Here is an 11,142-nt window from a genome sequence, read left to right on the forward strand (position 1 = left end):
ACTGTGATCAGATAGAATGCATGGGATTATTTCAGTCCTCTTGTATCTGCTTAAGTTTTCTGTATGATTTATTAAGTGATGTATTTTGGAGTATATTCCATATGCTGCTGAGAAAAATGTATAAAGTTTTGTTGTTGGGTGGAAGACTCTATGTATGTCTGCTAAGCCCAACGGGTCTATGATGTCATTTTTAAGTGAGAGGTGTCTTTGCTTATCTTTTGTTGAGTTGATCTGTCATTTGTTGAGAGTGCCATATTGAAGTCTCCCACTATGACTGTGTGTTGAGTCTATCAGGTTCTGTAACTTGAAGAAAGTTTGCTTGACATACTTAGGTGCTCCCATGTTGGGGAGTAATGTTTATAAGTGTAATATTCTGGTTATGAATTGTCCCCTTTACTAATATGCAGTGGCCACCTTTGCCTTTATGTACTGATTTTACTGAGAAGTTAATTTTTTTTGTATTTTAATTTTTTTATTGTAATTAGTAAAAGGGTTACATGATATTTGCCAGATAGAAGGTGCGTTAATTCACATACATTGATACCCTTCACATGTCTTAGTACCCGTTTCCCTCCCCCCCCACACCCCCCACCCGTCCTGGTTTTCCCCCCTTCCCTATCAAATTTCAAATATCCAAATACAAATAAATTCAATATATCAGATAACAAAGTGAGATACTATACCAATATGAGATAATCAAGGGACAGCAAAGGAGATGAGAGACAACATAGTACAATAAGGACAACAATCGTTCGTTATAAGGCTTTTGTTTGAATATCCTGGAGGTCCTTTCAATTAGCTTCATACTATATGGCCTTATGTATCAGGATTTTGCTCTATTGCAGGTCTCTGCTAGTAGAGCCCAAGGTTTCTACTGATTATGACGAATGAGGGAAACCATTGAGCCTAAGTTCCTTTGAGTCTGGCTTACTTCACTTAATATGATTTTTTCTAAGTCTTTCCATTTCCTAACAAATGGGGCGATGCCATTCTTTCTGACAGCAGCATAGAATTCCATTGTGTACAAATACCACAACTTGTTGATCCACTCATCAACTGAGGGACATCTAGGTTGGTTCCATATCTTTGCTATGGTGAATAGTGCTGCAATGAACATTGTTGTGCTAGTGGGTTTAGTATGTCCTTGTTTCGGGGTGGTTGGGTAAATGCCAAGTAGTGGAATTGCTGGGTCATAGGGGAGTTCTATATTTAGCCTTTTGAGGCACTGCCACACTGCTTTCCATAGTGGTTGAACGAGTTTGCACTCCCACCAACAGTGTAGTAGTGATCCCTCCTGGCCACATCCCCTCCAGCATCTGTTGTCATTCGTTTTCCTGATCCTGGCCATTCTAGCTGGAGTGAGGTGGAATCTTAGAGTTGTTTTGGTTTGCATTTCTTTTATGACCTGAGATGTTGAGCATTTCTTCATGTGTCTATAGGCCATTTTTGTTTCTTCTTCAGAGAAGACTCTCTTTAAGTCTTTGGCCCATTTTTAATGGGATGGTTGTTACTTTGGAGGTTAGTTTTGGAGTGATTCAATTTTTTGAGTTGTTGATATATTTTAGATATGAGGCCTTTGTCTGTTGTTTGGTTGGTGAAAATCTTCTCCCACTCTGTAGGTTTCCTGATTAGTTTACTAGCTATGTCCTTTGCCATACAAAAGCTCTGCAGTTTAATGCAGTCCCACTTATCCAGCCTTTCTCTGATTTGTTGATTCTTGGTCCTTATTAAGAAAGTTTCGACCTGTGCCAAGGAGGCCTAGTGTATCTCCTATTCCTTCCTGAGAAGTTAATTTTGTCAGAGATTAAGTTTGCTACTCCTGCCTTTTTACATGATCCATTAGAGTGCAACTTTTTTCCCCATCTTTTCACTTGGAGTTTGTTTCTCTCTTTGTCAGTGAAGTGGGTCTCTTGGAGGCAACATATTGATGAGTCTTGTTTCTTAATCCAATCTGCTGTTCTGTATCTTTTTAAAATTTTTAATATATACATGTATATATTGTAATTAATAGAAGGGTTACATTATATTTGCAAGATAGAAGGTACATTTCTTCACAATCATTGCTACCCCTTCTCATGTTTTTGTCCCTGTGTTCTGTGTCTTTTGATTGGATTTTTCAGCCTGTTCACATTTAGGGAAATTATGGAGAATTGGTTAGTGTCTTTTGTCATTATTTATTTTTACTTCTGATTTTCTTTCTCTCTTTTTTCCTCCTTTGTGTTTGCTGATTTATAGTTGATAGCTTCTTGAAAAGATTTCTTGCTGTTCTGCAATTTGTTCTTATTTAATTCTTTTGTTTTGTTTTGTTTTTGCCAGTCCTGGGCTTGAGCTCAGGGCCTGAGCTCTGTCCTTGGACTTTCTCAAGGCTAGAGCTCTACCACTTGAGCCTCAGCACCACTTCCGGCTTTTTTCTATGTATGTGGTACCAAGGAATTGAACCCGGGTCTTCATGCATGCTAGGCAACCACTTTAACCACTAGGCCAAACTCCCAGTCCCTTATTTAATTCTTTTGTAATGCTGGTTTAGTGTGCATATATTCATATAGCTTCTCTTTGGAATGAAATATTCTTGTTTCTCCCTCAAATGTAAATGCTGGTTTTTCTGGTTATATCAGCGTGGGTTGGTAGTAGTTGGTCTTCAGGGCATGAGCTTTTTGTGTTTAGGGATTGTGTGGAGTGGTCTGCAGTGATTTGAATTTTTTCCCATTGTAGTATAGCTCTTTCCTTGGTTTTGTGGCATTTAAGATCAGCTCCTTAGTATTCAGTTCTAATGTTTTTACTATGATGTTTCTGGACAAGTTCCTTCTGGGATCCTGCTTATTGGTGGTCCTGAAGGCTTCAGTAATGTGAGTGAGACTTTCCCTTTTGAGGTTGGGGAAGTTCTCTGCCATAATCTTGATGAATAAGTGTTGTGTTCTCTTTGCTTGAACCCCCCTTCATCAATTCCTGTTATACAAATATTAGATTTCTTGGCTGTGTCTGCCAGTTTATGGACTTCATGTTGGTGAATTCTAACTGATTTCTCCAGACTGATGACTCTGTTCCAGCTCTTGTGTTTTATCTTCCAGGCCTGATGTCCTATTCTCCATCTCCATCAATCTGTTGCTTAGTGCTTCCATTTTAGTTTGCATTGAGGCTATTGAGCCTATCATGTCTGTTCTGATGGTATTCATCTTTCCATCTAGGTAGAGTTTTGTCTGTTTTTGTTTCCACTTTTCTTTTGAAATCAAGGAACTTCTTGGTGATTTCCTGCTTATATTATTGGAATTGTTTTTAGAGTTCTGCTTTAATCTCGTTAGTTGTGTCCGCAATCATCACCTTTAGCAGTGATGTCTAAGTCTCTTCAGGTGTCATTTCTTCGGATGGTGACTTCTCTCTCGTCCCTTCACACTTATTTCCTTTTGGGATTTGTGTGGGATTTTGATGATTTATATATTTCATGTTTTGTCGCTGTGATTGGGGCATTCCCTCTGTGGTCAGTAGGTGGCAGTCATTACTTGGTTTGGGGTTTGTGGTTCTGGGAATCTGTGCATGTGTGTGGTTCTCAGCCAAATTAATTTTGTTGCTTTTGGGGCTTGGAGCCTCTGAGTTGTAGGGTGGAGGAAGTGTCCGCATATTGGATATAAGCTTTTTCTGTGTTTCTTTTCCGATTTGTATATTATTCTGTTGCTTCTTAAATTTCTAGTTGCTGATTTCTTAAGATATTTGGCTCCTGGGATTCCCGATTCTCTCTTTTTTTGGTAGAAAGCTAGGCTGCCTCCCTCAGTACTAGGACTTAAACTCAGGTCCTGGGCACTGTCCCTGAGCTTTCACAAGGCTATTGCTCTACCACTTAAGCAAAGCAACACTTCCAGCTTTATCTGTGTATGTGGTACCAAGGAATTGAACCTAGAGCTTCATGTAGGCTCAGCATGCACTCTACTGCAAGCCACAAGCCTGGGTCCTACATGTTTATTTTCAAGTATAATACATGATTAATTATAAATAATGTTACATATTATATATACAATGAGGTATACAATATATACACACATTAAAATATATCATATACAAACAATATATTAATGTATAGTGTATAAATATATATAAATGTAAATAAGTGCATAAAAGAATGATAACAAATACAATATACATTTATAATATGTAGTAAATAAATGAATAAATATATATAAGTGTGTGTGTGTGTGTGTGTGTGTGTGTGTGTATACACATACATCTTCCTGATGAGGTTTTCCACTTTCCTTTTCAATATCTGTATGTTATGTTCTTTAGTTGTAGAGGACCTGCCATCCAGGAAGGCAGTTTATGAGTGCAGCACCCCTTGATCCACATCGCACAAATTCCTGAAGAACTTTCTTGCCTGAGTTGACTTGGAATCGTTATCTTCAAGTTCTGCCTTTTGTGTACCTTGATCTACAGGTGTGAGCCATCAACTTTCTGTTCATTGTAACATCTGTAATTGACTGTTTGTGCTCTTTTTCCACCCTGATTATTTATACATTTGTGTTTGTTTCTTTTTTTATATATTTTTGAAATTAATAGAAGGATTATATTATATTCACCAGATAGAAGATGCATTACTTCACATACATTGATACCCTTCTCATGTCATGGTCCCCATTCCCTACCCCCACCACTCATGTTCTTTTCCCCCCTTCCCTATCCAATTTCAAATAACCAATCAAGCATATATATAATATATCAGATCACAAGGTGAAATACTGTAACAACATGAGATAACCAAGGGACAGCAAAAGAGATGAGAGATAACACGGTACATTAAGGACAACAATCACTCATTAAATACCTTTTCTTTCTATATTCTGAAGGTCCTTTTATTGAGCATCATACTATATGGGCTTATGGGCTTATGTATCTAGGTTTTGTTCTATTGTAAATCTCTGCTAGAAGAGCCCAAGTATTTTAAAGTTTATGACAAATGAGGGAAACCATTGAGCCCATATTCCTTTGAGTCTGGCTTACTTCAATTAAGATGATTTTTTCTAAGTCTTTACATTTCATTACAAATGGGGCGATGTCGTTCTTTCTGACAGCAGCATAGAATTCCATTGTTTATAAATACCACATCTTGTTGATCCATTCATCAACTGAGGGGCACCTGGGTTGGTTCCATATCTTTGCTATGGTAAACTGTGCTGCAATAAACATCATTGTGCTAGTGGATTTAGTCTATCCTTGTTTCTGGACAGTTGGGTAAATGCCAAGTAGTGGAATTACTGGGTCATTGGGGAGTTCTATGTTTAGTCTTTTGAGGAACTGCTATACTGCTTTCCATAGTGGTTGAACAAGTTTGCACTCCCACTAACAGTGTATAGTGATCCCTCCTGGCCATATCCCCCAGAATCGGTTGTTATTAGATTTCTTGATCTTGGCCATTCTAACTGGAGTGAGGCATAATCTTACAGTTGCTTTGATTTGCATTTCTTTTATGGCCAGAAATGTTGAGCATTTCTTCATGTGTGTATAGGCAATTCTTATTTATTCATCAGAGAAGACTCTTTTAGTCTTTGGCCCATCTTTTAATTGGGTCATTGTTTCTCTATGTGGTCCTAGCCATAGATCTCTGGGACTGGTTACTATACCTCCCCACCCTCAAATCAGTTGCTTTCCCACCTGAGCCATAGTACCACTTTGAGTTTTTTTCTGTTTATATAGTACAGAGAAATTAAACCCAGGGCTTCATAAATGCTATGCAAACAGTCTACCACTAAGCCACAGATCAGGACCTACTTCTGGTTTGGAGTTGGAAATGAGAGCATCATGGAATTTCCTGCCAAGTTGGATTTTGAATCACCATTCTCAGATTTCATGATTTGTAGGATTATACATCAGCAACCAAGGCCTAGCTCATTTTACTATTTTTTTGCCATTACTGGGGCTTGAACTCAGGGACTGAGCACAGTCTTTGGGCTTTTTACTCAAGGCTGGCAATCTAATACTTGAGCCACAGTGTCAATTCCAGCTTTATCTATGTATGTGGTACAGAGGAATCAAACCTGGTCAAGCACTGGGGAAAAATCCCAGCCCTATTTTTAAATTTTTTTTTGGTCATAGGACTTGAACTCTGGGTCTGGGCTTTGTACCTGAGCTCTTCAGCTCAAGGCTACTTCCCTATCCATTGAGCCAATATACATGGAATCCAGGGACATGTGATACAGTTCTAGGGACAGCTTTCCTGATGATCCCATAAGCCCATCCATAAGGTAGGGCAAGCATGCTGACAAAATGTTGCCCGTGTGGCCAGGAGAGTTGAGGTGGCCTGGCATGTGAATGGCATGTGTTGAGTGGCACACACTGGAATCCTTCTGTTTTGCACATTATTGTCCATGCATGACTAAAGCCAGTGTTGCATTCTATCTAAATCTAAGTAGGGTCAGGGGTCTGAGAATCCAATATGCCCAGGAAGACATGGCTGGAAATTGACAAAGTGAAAGGGAGTGAAGGAAACCACCAGAAAAAAAAGTATAGATTTTTTAAAAAAATTTCCTTTTAGATTTTAGACCCTGTGGACATAGCAAGGAGAGAAACAGCTTGGATTTATAATTTAGTGTGTGCAGGTGCAGAGTTAGACAATGACAGATATACATATCAGTATAAATATATGATGGGGAAAAATCAAAGCAGAAATGAGTGATGTACCAGACATGAGGGTTTGTAATTTGCAACCCTAATCCTCTGTAGTACTAGCTAATCAGAGGATCTCAGTTCAATGCCAGCCTGGGCAGGAAATTCTGTGAGACCAGTATCTCCAATAAACTACAAGACAAAGATAAAGGAGAAGAAGGAGAAAAAGAAGAAGAGGAACAGGTGCAAGAGAAAAGAAGAGGAGGAAGGGGGACGAAAGACAAAAGTGGCACTGTGAATCAAGGGGTAGAGCTTTGGCCTTGAGCAAAAATAAAGCACTAAGACAGTGCCCAGGACCAGAGTTCAAGTTCCCAACATAGAAAGAAAAGAAGGAACTTAACTACTATGATTCATGACAGATCATAAAAGGTAGGTCTTATCGCCTGAATGCATCAGGGAGTGAGTAAATTTTTCGTGGCTAGCAACTGAATGTACACCTGGCATAGACGAACCCTGTCTTGGGTGCCTCAGTTTGGGATGGGAGAACTTCCACTGCTTCACAAAACAATGGCCATAAATTCTGTGATGTCACATCCATCTTTGCCTTGGCAGTAGGTAGGTATCAGGCACTGGTCGTGCACTGAGGTAGACTCAGCTACGCAGAGGCACAAACTATGAGAGGAAATGACTGCCACCTACTAGACCATGGCTTGATGAGCTGTCCTGGTCAGATGGTAAGATCACATGAGCTGGAGCACAAGGATCGTGAGCAATGAGGACAAGACACCACTGAAGGGATTGGTCTGAATACAAGTTGATGTGGTGTCTCCATGTTGCTTTCATGTTGGAAAAGAAAGCCTGAATTCACAGTGGTCCTTTCCAGAAATCAGTGTCATGAGATTGATGATGAGGTGAGAACAAGGTTATAGTGGCGAAGGGAGGAGATATCCCTGACAAGGAGACATTCGATCTGAGAGCACGGGCTTCATCCATGCGATTACGTAGGAGTAGGTTATCCAGGCAGTGGGCACAGCAAGGACTCACACAATGGGGAGAATGGACCTGACCTGCTGCAGAGAAAGAAAGCAGCACTGACTTGCTGAAGATCATAAATCAAGGAAAGAGCTCCAATGAAGAGATCAGACATGGGGACAAGTTAATGAGAAAGTTCCAGACCAACCCCGGATCCCCACTACCACCTCCACTCCTCACCCTACTTTTGACCCCACCCCTAAGCCCCATTTCCAGCTGCACACACATCCTTCTTCCTTCTAGACACATTCATATGGTTTCTCTCCTGCATATCTTCTCTGATGAATAATAAGACCTGCCTTCTGGCTGAAAGATTTTCCACACATGTTACATGTATAAGTTTTCTTTCCTCTGTGTGTTCTCTGATGGACATTAAGTTGTGTCTTTTGGACAAAAGACTTTTCACACCTCTTACATTCATGAGGTTTATCTCCTGAGTGTGTTCTCTGATGCAAAGTGAGGTATGACTTCATTTTGTAATCCTTTCTACCTGATACATTCATAAGTTTTCTCTCCTATGTGTGTTCTCTGATGATTAGTAATGTTCGTCTTCCGGGAAAATGACTTTCCACATTCAATACTTCCATGAGGATTCTCTCCTGAGTGTGTTCTCTGATGGGCAGTAAGTTCTTTTTTATGGTGTAAGACTTTCCACACATGTTACATGTATAAGGTTTCTCTCCTGTGTGTCTTTTCTGATGAACAATAAAGCTTGACTTGTCACTGAAAGACTTACCACTCATGTATAAGGTTTCTCCCCTGTGTGTACTCTGTGATGGTTAGGAAGGCTTTCCTTCCTGGTGAAAGACTTTCCACACTTGTTACATGTATAAGATTTCTCCCCTGTGTGTATTATATGATGTCTGGTAAGGTGTTTCTTCTGGGTGATAGACTTTCCACACATGTTACATGTATAAGGTTTCTCTCCTGTGTGTCTGTTCTGATGAACAGTAAGGCCTGACTTATTGCTGGAAGACTTTCCACACATGGTACATTTATAAAGTTTCTCCCCTGTATGTAATCTGTGATGAGCAGTAAGGTTTTTGTGGGTGAAAGACTTTCCACAGGTGTTACAAGTGTAAGGTTTCTCTTGTGTGTATATTTGCTGATGAGTAGTAAGGAGATCTTTTAACATGAAAGACTCTCCACACATGTTAAATGTAAAAGATTTCTCTCCTATGTGGATTCTCTGATGCCTAAAAAGGTTTGCATTCCTGGTGAAGGACTTTCCACGTTCTTTACATCCATAAGGTTTCTCTCCTGTGTGTATTCTCTGATGATTATTAGGGCCTTTCTTCTGAGTGAAAGACTTTCCACATTTGTTGCACTCATATGGCTTCTGTTTTGTAGCAATTCTCCAATGGCTTCTAAGAGCTGATTTCTGGGTATCTAGTTTTCCACATCAGTACATTCAGGTGTTTTCTTCCCTCTCTGAACTACTGCTTGGGTATAGTGAGTATACTTTCCGCAATCTTCTCTGTACTTGTTATTGTTATTGTCAAACTCTCCCATAAAAACCAAATTATGCATAAAAATATGCTCTCTGAGTTTAATACCTTTACTTCTTTACCATAATCAAAATACTGAAGCTCATTAGGCTCTCAAATTTTTGACAAAAATGCTGTGAATATCTAAAGGATTCTTCAACAACAGCAGACACAACTGGCTTATCTGCAGCATGTATGTCATCAGGCTCACTATAAAGAAGTATTTTCTGACACTCACTGAATTCTTCTGTCTCTATCCCGAAGGAACACTGATTTTTCCTAATCAGCTCTGCCTTATGTTTTGAAATCCAGTCATAAGTTCTTACTAACTTCACTCTTTCTTCCACTGCTACTTAACATAGATATTCAACTGAATTTTTCTGGCTGGACTTGATTATGTCTTACATTTCTTGAACAGCTTTAATATGTTACAGTTGGAAAAAATTCAAAAACATAAAAAAGATTCAAATTTTTTAAGGAAAAGACATTTTTTGTTCCTTTTTTTTCCTCTCTCTTTTTTTGTTAGTCATGGGGCTTGAAGCCTGGGCCTGGGCACTGTCCTTGGGCTTTTCAGTTACAGGCTATGTTGCTATCCCTGGATCCACAGTGCCATGTCTGGATTTCTAGTGGTTAATTGGGAGGTAAAAGTCTCAAGGTCTTTGGTGCCCAGGCTAGCTTTCAAAAACAAGATCCTCAGATCTCAGCCTGAGTAGATAGGATTATAGGCATGAGTCAACATGCCAGGTCAAGATAAAGATAGTTTCTCCCATCATAACTGTTAACATTTGAAGATATCAAAATAGAAACTGATTTATGAGAAATATTTATATATATTTTCTCCTTGACATATTAACTAATACTGATACTTTGCTGTGGAAGTAATGATTTTCTGTGTTTTCTGTATTTACTCAAATAATTCAACTATGTATTGGCTGACTACTTACCATCTCTCTATACTATCCTTAGATTTGGGTTTTTCAAACATTGTTTTGATTTTTCATAGGGACATAAGCTGTTCCTTTTCGGGGGCTGGTCATGGGGACTGAACTCAGCCTGGGTGCTGTCTCTGAGCTCTTCAGCTCAAGGCTATTGCCCTACCCTTGAGCCAAGCCCCAATTCCCACCCTACCCTAGAGCCAAGCCCAACTTTCCATTTTCTAGAGGTTAATTGGATATTAGATTCTCAGATCCTTTTGTGCCCAGACTGGCTTTGAACCCTGATCCTCAGATCTCAGCCTCTTGAGTAGCTAGGATTACAGGTACAATCCACTACATCCAGCTTTAGGCTGTTGCTTTTATTTTCTTGAAATATGTATATTGTGCTGCTTTCTTTCTCAACCATTAGGTAAGGAACAGGAATATTTTCTAAATTCAGAGACCACTAGAGTGTTTTATTCATCCCCTTGCCTTTCTCCTAAGCAGGAATGGTTCCCGAGATTAAAGGTTTATATATGAATCTCTTCAATATTAACTTCTCACTATCAATTCCTTTTTGTATTTGTGGGAATTTTTAAAGTTCACTTCTGTCAATTTGGGACAAAGTCTAGGTCCAAATCCCCTTTCTGAACATTCTGACCATCAGAACCATGAAAGATGAAGAGTACTGCAGCTCAGGATCTTCTCAATCATCCACCATTGACTAGAATCTTTGATCCTGAGTCACAATCTCTGACCACCACCGTTAAGCCATTTTCCTTATCAGAGGACACCAGAATTGGCATATTCCTTTTTAAGATATACCTATCCTAGTTATACAATAAATGAAATCTCATTTTCTATGTCTCTAATTTTTTTTGCTTCAGAATGATTACAACAAAGAGAAAGAGAATTTCTAACTCTAACACTACTGCCACACAACATTTAATATGTCTCCATATGAATTCTTGATTCATAACTTGTTGAGAAAAAGGATCACCTAATTCTCTGCCACACTCAGAACTGAGGGGAACAAGGAATATAATTGCTCAGTACAGCTCCAGATGTACTTATCTACTGGGTTGTGGCTTCACCAACATTATGCAAAATGCGTTAACTCAGCT

Source organism: Megascapheus bottae, unplaced genomic scaffold (genome assembly GCF_031878675.1).
Source record: "Megascapheus bottae isolate mThoBot1 unplaced genomic scaffold, mThoBot2.hap1 HAP1_SCAFFOLD_112, whole genome shotgun sequence".
Taxonomy (NCBI): domain Eukaryota; kingdom Metazoa; phylum Chordata; class Mammalia; order Rodentia; family Geomyidae; genus Megascapheus; species Megascapheus bottae.